Raw genomic sequence first — 18,519 nt, forward strand, 5'->3', positions numbered from 1 at the left:
AATTATTAATAGAATACTTAATAACTACATACACTAAGTATTCGTCCAAGGAGGACACCACGGTCAGGGTCGTCTCACGTTTGCCTCGAATTGTATGATTGTAAGCCATGATTGCATCATTTTCCTCCCTTAGAATCGAAACGTCTCCGCTTCGAGCAGGTAAGAGCAAGGGAGATCAAGCGTGCAGACGTCAAAAAGTGCATGGACTCTATGTAGGGTACAAGACCAGATCTAGGCACAACAAAGTGTAAGATGAAAGGCTCTGGTACTGGATTAATCTTCTTTTCTTGCTTGGACACTTATATAGCAATGTCTGTCACCTTATATGATTGAACCAAATACCCCTCAGATTGATCTTCTTTTCTTGCTTGGACACTTATATAGCAATATATGTCACCTTATATGGTTGAACCGAATATCCCTTGGGTTCTTGCAAAGCCGTAGACACTAGTACTGGAAATTCTGTCCCTTCGCTTACGTCGGATGAGTATCAGAATACTCATCAAAGATAGGAGGTGATTCAAGCGCTGACTGCGTCGGTGTGCTAGGAATCTCCGCTACATCTTCATGAAACATGGGCAGGGCTGAAGAGATAGAACTCTCGGTCACATCATAAATCGGCTCGGTTGAGGTAACATGTACATGAACATTGGATGACGAGATCACATAATTAGGTGCCGGTGCAGAAGTTGTAGATATGAGGTGCGATGTCGGAGTAGAGACGTGCACAATAGGGGAGATTGTGGCACTAGGCAAAGGCACTGTGATGTGCACTGGTGCACGCGCAAGAGAATGCTTAGAAGAGTGCACAGTGGAGACCAATGGTTGCGGTCTTGATCGACGATGGGTACGTTCTAAGTATGACCTAGTTCGTCGCTTACAGCTGGCGGCATAGACTATAGGTTCAACATATGAAGTAAAATATTTCGTCATAACATAACCAAGTTCTTCCCAAGTGGTGCCGAGTTACCTTCCCTCTTAATATTTTTCTTAAAACTAACTTCCCTCTTAATATTTTTTTTAATCACTTTCCAACAAAACAAAACTAACTACGGAAGCAAATTAAAAGCAAACTAACTGATATAACTTCGGTTTTTGTTGGGCCTAGTCATTGGACCTTTCTTAGATAGTTGGGCCGTCTTCAAGCTTGGAAGATTCGTGGCACGCAGAGTCTTCGTGTTGTAACTCTTATTTCGCAGCAGTGAGCGACGTTGATGGATGCGGTGAGCGTAACAGGATCGGGTCTCATGTTTGCCTCGAATTGTTGATCATACTTAATTCTTCAGATGTCAGATTTACGAGCTATGGATAAATCAAGTGCCATGGAGTACATCAACAAGATGTTTCCTACAGGTCTGTTTATCCCCTTTCCGCTCTGTTCTCGAAAAACTTTAGTATGTGCTGATTATAGTTCTAATCATAGCAAAATTTGGACATTGTGGCCAATTACAGAGGAATCTCTGTCTGGTGTTGAGCCACTTATGCAAAAGGTACACAATGAGATCCGAAGAGTCGATGGTTCAATATTAGCAGCTGTTCGCCAGCAGGTAATATTTATTTGGTCCTTAATACAGTTGAATTCCATTTTAAGCTACATTTTTGTTTTTTTCCCCAACTATATCTCTTCTCACTAACCTATGTAATTTAGAGTAATTCAGGCACAAAGGCAAAGGAAGATCTAGCAGCTGCTACAAGCGCAGTGGAGGTCTGGGTACACAGATTTTTTCTGTTTGTTTATCTTCATTTCCCAAATAACACAACCCAACTATGTAATTCACAGGAACTTATGCACAAAATTCGGGAAATAAAGACCAAGGCTGAGCAAAGTGAAACAATGGTTCAGGAAATTTGTCGTGACATTAAGAAGCTAGACTTTGCCAAGAAGCATATAACAACCACCATTACTGCTCTCCATCGCCTCACCATGCTGGGTTCTATTAATTTACCTTGATTTGCATTCCATGCTTTCAGACATTTTTTAACTTACTGCTGTTGTGTTGGCAGTGTCTGCTGTGGAGCAACTTCAGGTAATGGCTTCAAAGAGACAATACAGAGAGGCAGCTGCACAGTTGGAGGTATAATGTTTATAATGAAAATATATCAAAAGAGTTGTATTTTTTCTACTTATCTTCAATGGCTTCTACAAAACTTATGCAATATTTTATCATTCTTCTTGTGTGATATAATAGGCAGTGAACCAATTGTCTAGCCACTTTGAAGCCTATAGAGACGTGCCTAAAATAACAGAACTAAGAGAAAAGTTTAAGAATATCAGGCAAATCCTCAAATCTCATGTTTTCTCTGACTTTTCAAGGTAAAATTGTATTATTTCATTGATGCATAACTATAAGTTTCCTCCGAAAACATCACTCTAGGGTTTTATTATATTCTTGATTTCACATGTCCAGCTTAGGTACTGGAAAGGAGACAGAGGATGCTAATTTACTACAGCAACTTTCAGATGCTTGTTTAGTTGTGGATGCTTTAGAACCTTCTGTACGTGAAGAGTTGGTTAAAACTTTCTGCAATAGGGAGCTTACTTCTTATAGACAGATTTTTGAAGGAGCTGGTACATTACATCAATTCACAATATTTACCTTTTTGGTCCATCTAGTGTTTGTTTCTTATTTGCTAATGTTTCTTGTTTCTAAAGAATTGGCAAAGCTGGACAAGGCAGAAAGGAGATATGCATGGATCAAGCGGCGTTTGAGGACAAATGAGGAGATATGGAAAATATTTCCTTCATCATGGCATGTTCCTTATTTACTCTGCATCCAGTTCTGCAAGCTCACAAGGTTTGTCATAAGTTAATTTCTGAAAGCTGCCTGCATTTTGTGACTGGATTATACATAACGGGTAGCATTTCAGGTCACAGCTTGTTGAAATCCTTAATAATTTAAAAGAAAAGCCCGATGTTGCAACTTTATTACTTGTAAGTTTCCACGTACATAATTATTTGTTTTAATTTCATTCCATATTCATACATAATTGTAAGTATAAAGTATGAATGATATCCATAGGCTCTGCAACGGACACTGGAATTTGAAGAAGAATTAGCAGAGAAATTTGGGGGAAGCACTCAAAACAAGGAAATGAATAATGGTGTTGAAGATTCTGAAGGCAAGAGTCAGGCTGTATTGGATATTAAAAGAAAATATGAGAAGAAGCTTGCTGCACACCAAGGGAGTGAAAATGAAAATGAGGTAGGCATTACATAATGCATATAAACAATCTGAATTTTAATGTCACTATTTGTTTATGATAATCAGGAGAAAGATGGCCATAAAGACTATTCAGTGCCTGGAGCCGGGGTAATTTTCATTAATAATTTTTGTCTTTTATGTGGTATCGTCAAACTTGAACATTTTTGCATTGCACATATCATCTTTATATATGTGTTATAACTGTGATCTATGGCTTGAATTTGTTCAGGATTTGCAGCTAATAGTTTCTATGTCTATTTATTGCACAGTTCAATTTCCGCGGCATTATTTCTTCAGGCTTTGAGCCTCACTTGGCAGTATATGTGGAATTGGAAGAGAAAACATTGATGGATAGTCTTGAGAAACTTGTTCAGGTAGATTACTTTTTTTTTTTATAACTGTTGTGACCCTGAACAATTTTTCTTCTTCTTTGCTATCTCTTCTTAAGGAAGAAACATGGGAGACAGATGATGGTAGTCAGACACATATATTATCAAGTAGTATGCAGGTTAGTTGTCTTTCTCTTATACTCATCTCTATATTATCTGGAAGAACAGGTCAAATTTCACTTTGCTTCAGCTTTTAATGACACTATCCATTTTAATGCTTCGTAGGTCTTCTTAATTATCAGACGGAGCCTAAAGCGATGCAGTGCTCTGACAAAGAACCAAACTTTACTCAATTTATTTAAGGTAAACATTAGCCTCCAACTTACCGGTTGATGATTTAGTACATACATACAACTATACAAGGAGGGCAAAGGATTAGCATTATAGTCACCATCAATATAAAGCTTAGCCTATTTTTCAATTTTTAATAATTTTATCTTACAAGATTGTATAATGGAAACTTTTCTCTAACGTTGACAGGTCTTCCAAAAAATACTGAAGGCATATGCTACAAAGCTGTTCGCGAAGCTACCGAAGGGTGGTTCAGGGATTGTTGCTGCTGCCACTGGAATGGATGGACAGATTAAGGTTTATACTACATCAGTATCCAATATTCAGTTCTTGTCTTCAGTAATTTGGATGTGTGACTCATTTATTTACTTCTTTTGAGCAGACATCTGAAAGAGATGAAAGGGTAATATGTTACATAGTGAACACAGCTGAGTACTGTCATAAAACGGTGAGTTCTGTTAGAAAGTCTTGTTATTTCCACTGCAATAACTTATTGATTACATTACCATGGAGTCTGATAGGATAGCTATATGACTTATATCTATCTTAATTCAGTAATTTATGTTAGAAGTCAATATTAGTGTCCTGAAGGTGCATCAGTTAAGTCAGTTTATTCTATTTAAATGGTGGGTTAGCAACTTCTAGTCAGTTATCAGTAATTCAAGTCCGTATTTAAGCACTTACAGAGTCAGTGCGTACGAATGAATTGAATGCGGAAAATGGAGATTTTCCTGAGTTCTCTAAGATTCTGAAAATTAGTGGCTTCCTCACCTTGCCCTAAGTGGATATTAATATATTATTCAATGTTTTAAGCCAAAATCGGTGTATATAATATAATGAATGTATGGTGTAATGAGTTGCCTTGATTGCTATTGGCAGAGTGGTGAATTGGCTGACAACATATTGAAAATAATTGATCCTCAATTTGCTGAGCAAGTAGACATGTCAGAAGTTGAGGTATTATCTTAATCAAAAGGAAGTGAATATTTTCAAGATCCACTGCTTTGCTTTGCTGTATCTAAACGTGGTGTGAAATCTTGCAGGATGAGTTTTCAGCTGTGATAACGAAATCTTTAATGACATTAGTTCAAGGCCTGGAAACTAAATTTGATGCTGAAATGGCTGCAATGACTCGTGTTCCATGGAGCACACTTGAAAGTGTTGGTGACCAGTCCACGTAAGATGATGATTTACTTACTAATTTTTCCTATATGTACAGATTTGGTTGATTTAGGATTATATTTGATTAATGCAGATATGTCAATGGTATCAACAGCATACTGAGTACAAGTATACCTGTTCTTGGCAGTCTCCTTACTCCTGTTTACTTGCAATTTTTCCTTGACAAGGTAAGTTCATTCAATTTGTTCATCTAATTATTTTAACAAAGCAGGCTCTCTTATTCATGTGCCAATTTGCTATGTTCCAATTTTTATTTAGAGTTTTCATTTCCCTGTAGTTAGCTTCATCCCTTGGTCCGCGATTCTATCTCAATATATTCAGGTGCAAGCAGATATCAGAAACTGGAGCCCAGCAAGTAGGATAATATATTCTTGATAATCTCCAAAATAATATATGTTCCTTTTGGGTTGGGTGCTGAAAACACTGTTATTTTTGAATTTCAGATGCTTTTGGACACTCAAGCAGTGAAAACGGTTCTTCTGGATGTACCATCACTCGGAAAACAGTTGAAGGTATGTAACCATTCCATGTTGTTAAGATAAAAACACTCTTCCCTGACATGTTTAATATTGTAAAACAGCAGTCGTCAGGTGCAGCTAGCTATTCCAAGTTTGTCAGCCGGGAGATGAGCAAAGCTGAAGCACTGCTCAAGGTACATTTGTATGCCATATGATTTCTCATCATCTGTATCTGTATCTGTATCTGTATCTGTATCTGTATCCATATCTATATCCATATTCATAGCCCAACATTTTCTATTTTACAGGTCATTCTGTCTCCTGTTGACTCTGTGGCAGATACATACCGTGCTCTCCTTCCAGAAGGAACCCCTTCAGAGTTCCAACGAATCCTCGAGCTTAAGGTCCCTTTCATCATCATCTAACTTATCCCACATCTCCAAAGACTCATCTACTTAAGGGGGTGTTGGGTATTGATATTTTGATATCTGGATATGTGGATATAGGTATGAGTATGAGATATAATTCATACTTGTTTGGTATATCCAGATATCGATATCAAACTGACTGATATCTGGTGTTTGGTATGAGTCAGTATATGGATATCACTCAGTTACGTTGTGCTTTGATTATAAAGTGGTATATCTGATTGGCAGGGTTTAAAGAAAGCAGAGCAGCAAAGCATATTGGACGACTTCATCAAACATGGGTCAACAGTGAAACAGGCAGCCCCCGTAAACATGAGCGCTTCTTCAGCCATGGCATTGACTACTACTGTACAGCCGCCAATGCCCAGCGCGAGCACCGCCACCGCCACCGCCACCAGAGAAGACGTGCTTGCAAGGGCGGCTGCACTCGGTCGAGGTGCAGCCACCACTGGCTTTAAGAGGTTCCTTGCCCTAACCGAGGCTGCCAAAGACCGCAAAGATGGGCCCTTTAGGAAATTGTTCAATCCTTAGACACAAATTTATGTTTTCTTTAAGCTCTACCTTTCCTTCTGTATTCCGGCTTCAAAATTCATTCATATGTAAGTAATCTTTTGTTGGAATGCTATTATAACATGTAAACACAAGACTAGAAGACTTGTTCAAAATAATGTTTACTTCGGAATTTGTGTTCAACGTTCAGGACAATGTAGAATGCAATGCAATGCGACTGTTCTTTAAGTGCCTGACAAACCAACAAGTAATGATGCAGTCGGAATTACAAAGTACAACTTAGAGTACTTGTTCATGGGATCAATCAAGTTTGAGACCTACAACTGCACAATTATATTCATCATACTATACACAGCATGGCAAATATTGGCAAACAGACTGTAAGAAGAATCAAGCCCGGCGAGGTTATGAAGTTGAGCCTTCATACTCATGTGATTAACACAATTGTTGAGAGCCTCAGCCTGCCATGCCATTGCCGCATGGATAGTGGAACAACGAGCAACGATGGAAAGAGCACGGACCCCAGCAGAGATAACAGAACGCAACAAAGCATACATAGACGATGCGCAACAAAGCAGACATAGACGATGCATAAGATCCAGAAAAAGCGTATACAATATGGTGAAAAACAAAAGATCTACTCAAATGCCATTCTATTAATCAAGATTTCTATGTTAATACTTTATTAGAGTGGATTACTTGGATGTATAAGTGCTGAGTGTTAATAATTAAGTAAGAGAAGCTTATAAGAGGTTAGTTAGCATAAACAAGTGGGTAATGATTGATCCATGCTATATAATCCAATATCTAAATGCCTCATGAAAGTTCATAATCTATCTATCTATAAAAGAGCGAGGGCTCTTATCTACAGTAGTCAATTTATCTACAGTTATATGTTTTTCCCTATTATTAAATTTATTTACAACTTCTGCCACTTGCTCATTACAGTCATATGTTTTTCCCTATTATTAAATTTATTTACAACTTCTGCCACTTGCTCATTGTTTCCGATTCCAGCTGTTCTGCACTAAACAAATTCAGCTCCTCCTACCAAAAAAACAAATTCACCTCCTTGTACCAAAAAAACAAATTCACCTCTTCTTATCTCTTTGGCCGTCGACAGCTACTTGACGACCAGTGTAAGACCACCTTGATGGTCACGCTATACTCGACGAGCAGTGTAAACACATTGAGTTCGCAGCTTTGTTGATCATCATCAAATTCAGTACAACTGAGGGTCGTTGGCGCCTAGATCCGGCTCGACGTAGAAAGATACTTGACGAGCAGGACCTACACAGGATGAGCGGATCGGCATAGACAGATCCTCGGCGGGCAGCGTAGGTAGATACTCGACGAGCAGGATCAGTGTAAGACCCCTCGACGACTGAAGAAGACAGTCCGACCCAGAACCTATCTAATCTTCGTATCTCTTCGGCCGTCGACAAATACTCGACGAGCAGTGTAAGACCACCTTGATGGCCACGCTATACTCGACGAGAAGGATCAGTGTACGACCCTCGACGACTGGAGTAGACAGTGCGACGCAGAACCTATCTAATCTTCGTATCTCTTTGGCCGTCGACAGACTCTCGACGAGCAGTGTAAGACCACCTTGATGGCCACGCTATACTCGACGAGCAGTGTAAACACATTGAGTTCGCAGCTTTGTTGATCATCATCAAATTCAGTACAACTGAGGGTCGTTGGTGCCTAGACCCGGCTCGACATAGAAAGACACTCGACGAGCAGGATCAGTGTACGACCCTCGACGAGTGGAGTAGACAGTGCGACGCAGAACCTATGTAATCTTCGTATCTCTTCGGCCGCGACAGATACTCGACGAGCAGTGTAAGACCACCTTGATCGCCACGCTATACTCGACGAGCAGTGTAAACACATTGGGTTCGCAGCTTTGTTGATCGTCATCAAATTCAGTACAAGTGAGGGTCATTGGTGCCTAGACCCGGCTCGACGTAGAAAGATACTCGACAAGCAGGACCTACACAGGATGAGCGGATCGGCATAGACAGATCCTCGGCGGGCAGCGTAGGTAGATACTCGACGAGCTGGATCAGTGTAAGACCCTCGACGACTGAAGTAGACAGTCCGACCCAGAACCTATCTAATCTTCGTATCTCTTCGGCCGTCGACAGATACTCGACGAGCAGGTAAGACCACCTTGATGGCCACGCTATACTCGACGAGCGGGATCAGTGTACGACCCTCGACGAGTGGAGTAGACAGTGCGACACAGAACCTATGTAATCTTCGTATCTCTTTGGCCGTCGACAGACTCTCGACGAGCAGTGTAAGACCACCTTGATGGCCACGCTATACTCGACGAGCAGTGTAAACACATTGAGTTCGCAGCTTTGTTGATCATCATCAAATTCAGTACAACTGAGGGTCGTTGGTGCCTAGACCCGGCTCGACATAGAAAGACACTCGACGAGCAGGATCAGTGTACGACCCTCGACGAGTGGAGTAGACAGTGCGACGCAGAACCTATGTAATCTTCGTATCTCTTCGGCCGCGACAGATACTCGACGAGCAGTGTAAGACCACCTTGATCGCCACGCTATACTCGACGAGCAGTGTAAACACATTGAGTTCGCAGCTTTGTTGATCGTCATCAAATTCAGTACAAGTGAGGGTCGTTGGTGCCTAGACCCGGCTCGACGTAGAAAGATACTCGACGAGTGGAGTAGACAGTGCGATGCAGAGATCCGGCTCGACGTAGAAAGATACTCGACGAGCTGGACCTACACAGGATGAGCCGGATCGGCATAGACAGATCCTCGGCGCGCAGCGTAGGTAGATACTCGATGAGCAGGATCAGTGTACGACCCCTCGACGACTGAAGTAGACAGTGTTGGTGATTTTAGTGTCATCAATTCATTTTAGTCGTAATGTGATTTACTAGAACTGATGCGATTTGTCGTTAGGCTCGGAAACAAGTTTGGGTAAGTGCGGAGTGCACGCTTGTTGAGCTAACGGTTCATCGACCACAACTATGAAACAGGGGTCGAGGGGAATGTGTATCCTCGAGGGGTCAAGGGGAAGCGCCCCTTGACGGGTCCAAAGGGTCTCGACGAGCAACACGGAAAGATACTCGACGAGCAGCTTCAGAGATACTCGACGAGCAGATAGTTTCCCAGAAACTATCTGATATACGTATCTCTTAAACTGCCGTCAGGTACTCGACGAGCATCTTGGAGAGGTTCTCGACGAGCACGTTCGAGAGGTTCTCGACGAGCACGTTCGAGAGGTTCTCGACGAGCACGTTGGATAGGTTCTCGACGAGCACGTTCGAGATGTTCTCGACGAGCACGTTGGATAGGTTCTCGACGAGCATGTTGAATAGGTTCTCGACGAGCACGTTGGATTGGTTCTCGACGAGTACCTTGGAGAGATAGTCGACGAGCAGATAGTCTCCGAGAGACTATCTGATCTACGTGTCTTTTGGCCGTCGAGAGGTTCTCGACGCGCATGTTGGATGGGTTCTCGACGAGCATCTTGGAGAGATACTCGACGAGCAGATAGTCTCCCAGAGACTATTTAGTCTACGTATCGTATCTCTTCGGTCGTCGACAGATACTCGACGAGCAGTGTAAGACCACCTTGACGGCCACGCTATACTCGACGAGCAGGACCAGTGTACGACCCTCGACGAGTGGAGTAGACAGTCCGACGCAGAACCTATTTAATCTTCGTATCTCTTCGGCCGTCAACAGATACTCGACGAGCAGTGTAAGACCACCTTGATGGCCACGCTATACTCGACGAGCAGGATCAGTGTACGACCCTCGACGAGTGGAGTAGACAGTGCGACGCAGAACCTATCTAATCTTCGTATCTCTTTGGCCGTCGACAGACTCTCGACGAGTAGTGTCAGACCACCTTGATGGCCACACTATACTCGACGAGCAGTGTAAACGCATTGAGTTCGCAGCTTTGTTGATCATCATCAAATTCAGTACAACTGAGGGTCGTTGGTGCCTAGACCCGGCTCGACGTAGAAAGACACTCGACGAGCAGGATCAGTGTACGACCCTCGACGAGTGGAGTAGACAGTGCGACGCAGAACCTATCTAATCTTCGTATCTCTTTGGCCGTCGACAGATACTCGACGAGCAGTGTAAGACCACCTTGATGGCCACACTATACTCGACGAGCAGTGTAAACACATTGAGTTCGCAGCTTTGTTGATCATCATCAAATTCAGTACAACTGAGGGTCGTTGGTGCCTAGACCCGGCTCGACGTAGAAAGACACTTGACGAGCAGGATCAGTGTACGACCCTCGACGAGTGGAGTAGACAGTGCGACGCAGAACCTATCTAATCTTTGTATCTCTTTGGCCGTTGACAGATACTTGACGAGCAGTGTAAGAGCACCTTGATGGCCACGCTATAATCGACGAGCAGTGTAAACACATTGAGTTCGCAGCTTTGTTGATCATCATCAAATTCAGTACAACTGAGGGTCGTTGGTGCCTAGACCCGGCTCGACGTAGAAAGATATTCGACGAGCAGGACCTACACGAGAGATATGAGCCGGATCGGCATAGACAGATCCTCGGCGAGCAGCGTAGGTAGATACTCGACGAGCTTGATCAGTGTAAGACCCTCGACGACTGAAGTAGACAGTCCGACCCAGAACCTATCTAATGTTCGTATCTCTTCGGCCGTCGACAGATACTCGACGAGCAGTGTAAGACCACCTTGATGGCCACGCTATACTCGACGAGCCGGATCAGTGTACGACCCTCGACGAGTGGAGTACACAGTCCGACGCAGAACCTATCTATTCTTCGTATCTCTTTTCGACAGATACTCGACGAGCAGTGCAAGACCACCTGTGTATGTACTGTACCTAGAAACTTTGCTCAACCAAGAGATCTTATATCCCTAAATAGGTTCTACCATCACAAGTTAGGGAGCTATATATCCAAGTATATGTCCAAGTGTATACTAAAAAGTTACTAAATTAGTGTTATTACTAAATTAGTGTTATTATATCTTAACATCCGACTAATAAAATAAACAACACAAACCCGCGTGCTTCGCACGCGGGTCACCCCTAGTTTGAATAAGTAAAGCATTATTTGTTTCGTTTGTTAAAAGATGAGACCTATATTGCTTGCATGAGAAACATAAGCCCATATGAGAAACAACGTGAACATGCCAAAACAAATAATATAAATAATCTCTAAATTCCATAATACATATGAGTTTCTTCCGGTAGAAAATCATCCATCAAGCCCCAAGAATGATAGCAAAGTGGTAAATGAGGAGTATATCTCCGAGATGTGTAATATTTCACCGCAGGTTCGAAACTCATAAGCTGTGTAAATTGCGTTGTTTTCTGATTTAACCATGCTAAGGAGTGATGAGCTAGCCGCTTTAGTCGGGGGATTAGTGGGCTCGCTAGTAGCGGCCCGACACCCTCGATAGTCCCGGCAAAAATCATCCATCAAGGATGGCTTTTGTATTCCGTTTCATCCAAAACATAAAGAAAAATAATTCAAGCGTGCAAGGCTTGTAATTTTTGTCCGGCCCAATAACTTGGAGCGTGCTAAAGGAATAGGTTGGGCATTCGGCCTGTTCGAAAAAGTAATCGTTGGACGCATGAGACAAATGTTGGATGGACCAACAACTTCGTCCGACAAATCCAACAACTGGACGACGTGGGTAGAGACAATTTAGTATTTTGTAAAGGTCTGATTTTATTCTTACGAAAAGTGATTTTAGGCAAATATTAGCACCGCAATTAACACTAAGCATAGGCTCTATACTCATTATCATTCTCTGAACAATACAAACTCCATTTTCACTTATCATCACCTGAATTTATTGCCTAGATCGACTAGTTATCACACTTTAAGGCAATTTAGACGAGTTTGTCTTTTTGCCACAACAATTTGGCGCCCACCGTGGGGCAATTAGCCGATCATTATTCCCAAAATCAAGATCTTTCTCATTCATCTTTCCCAATGGCCAATCCTAGCATCATCACCCCCGTCCATGGAAGCGAAGACATCGTTATCACTGACGAAGAAACTATGTCCCTGCAAGACAAAGGAAAACAAGTTGCAGAAGCCTCCGAGGCATCCACGCATAGCTATATTCGAGAAATGGCTCAGATCATGCAGTTGCTTTAACAAGCACTGACCAATCAACGCCGCGATTACGATTCGCTCCGCGAATCATTAGATGTGGAAAACACTCGATTATCAACTGAAACCTCTTTGTTGAAATCGCATGTACACTCAAGTGGAACAGTTGCCTCTAGGAGTCGCAAGTAAGCTTATCTCGTTGGAATCCAAACTCATCTCGACATGGATAGTGTTGAAGGAACGTCGGGACACTTGCCAGTTCACCCCCATAATTTTGGTAAACCTCGTCTAAACCCGACTCCTAATGCTAAAAATGTTTCATTCGAGACGCCGGTCGGGGTCGACGAACACCAAGCCAATACCTTTCAGGCTACTGGAGGGCAGGATGTCCAAGCCCTCATCCAACAAGCTATGGATACTACCTTGAGAGCTCTCGACACAAGGTTCGCTCGGATTCTGGGAGTCCCCCCCTCCAATTGAGAGAGAGGCGGTCGACTGATTTGAAGAATCGCCTTTCATCGACGAGATTGCTCATGTGGAAATCCTTAAAAATTCCGCCTTCCACCAATGGAGAAGTACAATGGCACGACCAATCCGTCCGACTACGTCGACATCTACAAGAAAATATAAAATGGTAACGGTGCTGAGAGATACCAAGGAAGCGCTCATGTTCCAGAGTTTTTGCATGTCCCTCACCAGACCATCCTTGACATGGTACAAGCGTCTGCGTCACGGGTAGATCACGTCTTTTTTGGACCTTGTTAACGCATTTAAAATTCAATTTGACAGTAGTTGCAAGCTCGAGAAATATTCCAACGACCTATATAGTGTTGTCTAACATTCTAATAAACCTTTTCGAGCCTATCTCAGCAGGTACACCAACGAAATGTTCAACATTCCTTATTGCAATGCTGCGATATCGGTCAAAGCGTTCCAACGGGAATTGGTTAAAGATAGTAAGTTATGTTGCGAACTCACCAAGTATCCTTGTTTCACCTTCAAAGATGCGCATGCTAAGGCATTGGCTTATATTCATTTGGAAAAGGACGACATCCCTATCAAAGTGGGTCATAACCCCGATCGTTTTGATAGGTGGCCTAACCATGACAACATGAGGGACCAGAGGAATCAACCCTATGATGCAAGATCAGGAGGCAACCGTGAAATGAGACAAGCGTGGAAAGACGATCCAGCACTCCCCCCTAAGGTACAATCGTACAATTTTCATGTAACCACTAATGAACTAGTACAAGCTTTTGGTTGGTGGAGTTGCGGTGCAAGGTTCGGTCACACGTACGAAGGGTCACCAAGGGCGTTGGAAGTGAGAGACATGGGCGTTGGTACATGGAGGTGAAGGGGTGTGCGGTTGGAGGCGGAAGATGGATGGGTGGATGTGGGGATAGAGCAAGCTCGGATATGACTCATCGGGCTCCTTCCTTGGAGATTGGATATGACGCACCAATGGACCAAGGGGCTGCGTTCCTAGCTTGATATGACGCACAAGCAAGAAAACACAAGGGATTGGACCTGACGATCCAAGAAGCTCAAGAGGAATGTTTTTAGAAAAGGAAGAGATTGTTTTTTATCAAGTTGTCTAAAATTGAGATAAAAGTCTCTCTACTTATAGCCACGAGGCTCCCTAAAAACCCTAGAATACAAAATGGTTAATTGCTCAACATGAGCCCCCCAAAAGTAACTAATTATAATAAAAACTCAAGTTTCCAAAATGGCAAATATATGCCCTTATTCTTCATTGGCCTTCAAGACCATGAGTGGATCTTGCTTGAGGATTGGTTGGCCGTCGCTTGAATCTATTCCCTTGTCAAGAAGGTGTTGAAGTTCCCTAGCTTTGGCGTAAGGATTCACATCATCCTCCCCCCCCCCCCTCAAAAAGGATTCGTCCTCGAATCTGAGTGTACTTCAAGTATAGTGATAAATCACACAAGCTGTCACAAAGTACAATAAGGAAGTGAGGATTCAAGTTTAGAAAAGAATGACACGCAAGTGCATATATCTTTAGATCTAGTGAATGTCCATTGAAAAACTTCCATGCACAAGTGTGGCCTAGCTTCATCCTAAAGATATGCTTAAGCATAGAACATGACATGCATATGATAAGCTTGGTAAGAGATGCAAAGTATAGCACAACCTTTCCTTATGCAACAAGAACTGTGAATGAGAAAATTGATGCACGCAAGAGTGTTTAGTTCCACATGCAAGAATATGATTTAACACATGAGTGCTTTGACCATAAAAGCAACACTCGTAATTAAGAAAAGGATGAGGATAAGGAAAAGAGTAGACAAAATACTTCCCTTTGATGACTCATCTCATCATTATGGCCAAAATCAACTCCCTTGGAAGGTTTAGTGTCCATGGACACAACCTCTTCTTGGAGTACAAATGAGAAACTTGATGGAACCATAGATGTTGCATCCATCCACGGAGTAGCAATAGAGTCGAATGCACTATAGGCAATAATGAGTGGACGTTTCTCCTTTGTAGGTGGAAGAGATGGTTCTTCAACGGCATAATCTTCATCATCCTTTCCTTTTGCCTTTCTCTCTTCGTTGTATCCATCGTTTAAACCCTAGAATACTATTGGGAATACTATTGGGAAGTGTGATGAGATGAGGTGTAAGAGTTCAAACCTGGGGAGCCGCTAGTAGGCACAAGCGTCGGTTTAGAAGCGATTTGGAAGCCACCCGACATGCTTATTGATGGTTGATCCCTTAGCACTGAATGAGATGAGCTACCTCCCAAAAAAGTTGGTTGAAAGGTCTCACACAATCTGGATACATTCTCCATTCTACTTGCGTAAGACTCAATTCTTGCTTCAAGACCTCTTATGCTTGCTTGGTTAGCTTGTTGAGCTTCTTGGATCCGAGACTCAAGTCGATCTTCAAGGTCAATCATCCTTTGCATTAGGCTTTTAAGGGTAACCGGTGATCCGGGATTGATGGTCATGGAAGTCAAGGGCTCGGATTGACAACCATTCGTCATGTCACTTATCAAGCAAGAAACAAAACCAACTAGGAAGACCAAAATGGTTCCCACACACGTTAGCGGTTCCAAGATGGTTTCTCAAGCACAAACACAAGAAAGAACAACAAGCTCTTATAGGGTTACGAGCTAGGCCAAAACAATGAAGGCCAATATGAAATATGCACGATCAATAACGCTTATTCCAATTGTAACAAGTGAGATACTAGGAAGCTACTAAGACTCTAGCAGCTAACTTATCCAAATGAATCAAAGCTCTTGATGTGCCTCACTTTTCCTAGATCACTCCTTATTTTTGGTTGGTGATCGAATTTTTCTGAGAACACCATTTTTTTCCCAAGAGTAAAACAAAGAAAACTCGAGAGGTATAGTCTTTTGACCAATCCTTCTCCCAATTATAAATTAACAAAAGAAAACTCGAGAGGTATAGTCTTTTGACTAATCCTTCTCCCAAGTATACACGTTTTTTTTATTTAATAAGACTGAACGTCCCTTCAACAATACCGAATGAGTCAAATAATATGCTCAAATCCCTTCCCTTAACCTTCGTATTCTCACGTGAATTAAACAACTAGATTAGGCCTTATTTAAGTCACACAAATCAGATTTTTAATGGGTTAATAAGGAGTGGTTTTAGGGACATTAAAGGCTGAATTGAAACTCTTAATTTGGTCAAATAAGGAAGGTTATGAAGGTTGATTCAAGGCCCTTAAATTCGGCCAATTAAGGTAGTAATTAAAGGCTGATTTGAACGCTTGTGTTGACTAGGGAGTTACAAATTTTTGGCAGCCTTCTTCAACCGTGGGACGTCCTATTCTCAGGCCAAACCAGCCGAGATCAAGCACTCAAATCCGAACACAAACCGACGTTCAGATTTCACAAAATTCAACCGGAATATATAATAAGAGCTTATTCGTTCGAACTTGAATTTACGCTAAGAAAACGAAGCAAGGAAGATCAAACCTTACGTGGCTCTGATACTACTTGATGGATCCTTGGTTGGTGGAGTTGCGGTGCAAGGTTCGGTCACACGTACGAAGGGTCACCAAGGGCGTTAGAAGTGCGAGAGATGGGCGTTGGTACACAGAGGTAGAGATGGGCCGGTTCCGATTCCCGGTTCCTAGAAATCAGGAACCGGAACCGGCTAGGCCTAGGAACCGCCGGTTCCTCGGTTCCGGAACCGGCGGTTCCCGAACCCCCGGTTCCCTCCCGGTTCCAGCGATTCCGGGAACCCCCGGTTCCGAACCGGCGTTTTCTAGTTAAAAACATCATTTTTTATTTTTTTTAAAATTAATTTTGGATGGAACCGCCGGTTCTCGGTTCCGTAAAAACAGGAACCGGAACCGGGACCAGAAAACCCCCGGTTCCGTGCCGGTTCGCCGGTTCCGGTTCCAAAAGTTCCATCTCTACACAGAGGTGAAGAGGTGTGCGGTTGAAGGCGGAAGATGGATAGGTGGATGAGGGGATAGAGCAAGCTCGGATATGACTCACCGGGCTCCTTCCTTGGAGATTGGATATGACGCGCCAATGGACCAAGGTGTTGCGTTCCTAGCTTGATATGACGCACAAGCAAGAAAACACAAGGGATTGGACTTGAAGATCCAAAAAACTCAAGAGGAATGTTTTTAGAAAAGGAAGAGATTGTTTTTATCAAGTTGTCTAAAATGAGATAAAAGCCTCTCTACTTATAGCCACAAGGCTCCCTAACAACCCTAGAATACAAAATGGTTAATTGCTCAACATGAGCCCCCCAAAAGTAACTAATCGCAAATAAAAACTCAAGTTTCCAAAATGGCAAATATATGCCCTTATTATTCCTTGGCCTTCAAGACCATGAGTGGACCTTGCTTGAGGATTGGTTGGTCGTCGCTTGAAGCTATTCCCTTGTCAAGAGGGTGTTGAAGTTCCCTAGCTTTGGCGCAAGGAACCACATCAGTCGGGTCTTGGTCTGTTAGGAAGAACGTAAGGTTCATGTCCCATTGCCTTCTTGAAGTTTGAGAACAGCCATGTATAAGATCCTCATTCTCTTTTAATATTAAGCCCACAACAAATGTGATTGATTTCTTGTGGTTGTCTACACCAGTGAAAGGGACAAACACCATAGAGTAGCTGCAAAACAAAAATATTTCTACTTTAGCTTCCTTCAACTATACTAATATACAAATATCACTACCACAAAAAAAACATTTTGGTAAAAAAACAGTAAGTTGCGAGTGCATTCCAATTTCTACTGAATAACGTCAAGTGCACTTTATAGTACCAGAAAAAATGAAACTTCAAAATACAGTGCACATTCTATGACATATGAGTGAACTTTCAGATGAATTACAAGTGCACTGCCCCACCCATTTATGTAGGTGAATTTCAAAATTCAGATGAGAGAAAAATAAAAAATATACATGAGAAAAATCTACAACTTGTATTAAACAAAATTTACTTTACAAGAATAGTATAGTGCACTACAAAATAAGAGAAAAGTGCACTTTAGATTTAGAAACCCTAAAACGCTCTCTTTTTGAAACCCTAAATTCCACGCTCCTTGGGTCGAGGCGGCCGCACCGCGCGCCACCGCCACGTCCGTCGACTCTGGCTGGTAGGAGGTGTGATAGGTTTGTCGAAGTGGGAGGGTGTTCCACGGGTGGAAGTACTGTTACGTAAGGTTTACGGTGGGTGTGCCCTAGTTGTTGGATGCTAGGGTTTTACGATGGCCGCTGTGAATAGCGGTTGTGCAGGAAATCCTGCCTCTGGTTCGGCTCCGTTGACGGCGGCGCAGGTTGTTCGCCTGGCCCCGGCTGCGCCCAAACTCCGGCCTGTGCCGGTGCTGAAGCTCGCTGATCGGACCACGTATGATTTCTCGTTTGAAGAGGTTGGGAAAGAAATCGAAAAAGCGAAGTTTACGTTGGTTGGAGGAGTGATGGGTCCGAATAGCACAGTCGAG

The 18,519-nt window shown here is 42.6% G+C and overlaps 1 pseudogene; it reads left to right on the forward strand.

Moving 5' to 3' along the window:
• The first annotated feature begins 1,304 nt into the window (after positions 1-1,304).
• On the forward strand, positions 1,305-6,482 carry LOC141251653 (uncharacterized; annotated as a pseudogene).
• The last annotated feature ends 12,037 nt before the right edge of the window (positions 6,483-18,519 follow it).

The sequence above is a fragment of the Phyllobates terribilis genome, unplaced genomic scaffold (genome assembly GCF_046119375.1).
Source record: "Phyllobates terribilis strain yellow unplaced genomic scaffold, ASM4611937v1 Scaffold_7365__1_contigs__length_38206, whole genome shotgun sequence".
NCBI classification, from domain to species: domain Eukaryota; kingdom Metazoa; phylum Chordata; class Amphibia; order Anura; family Dendrobatidae; genus Phyllobates; species Phyllobates terribilis.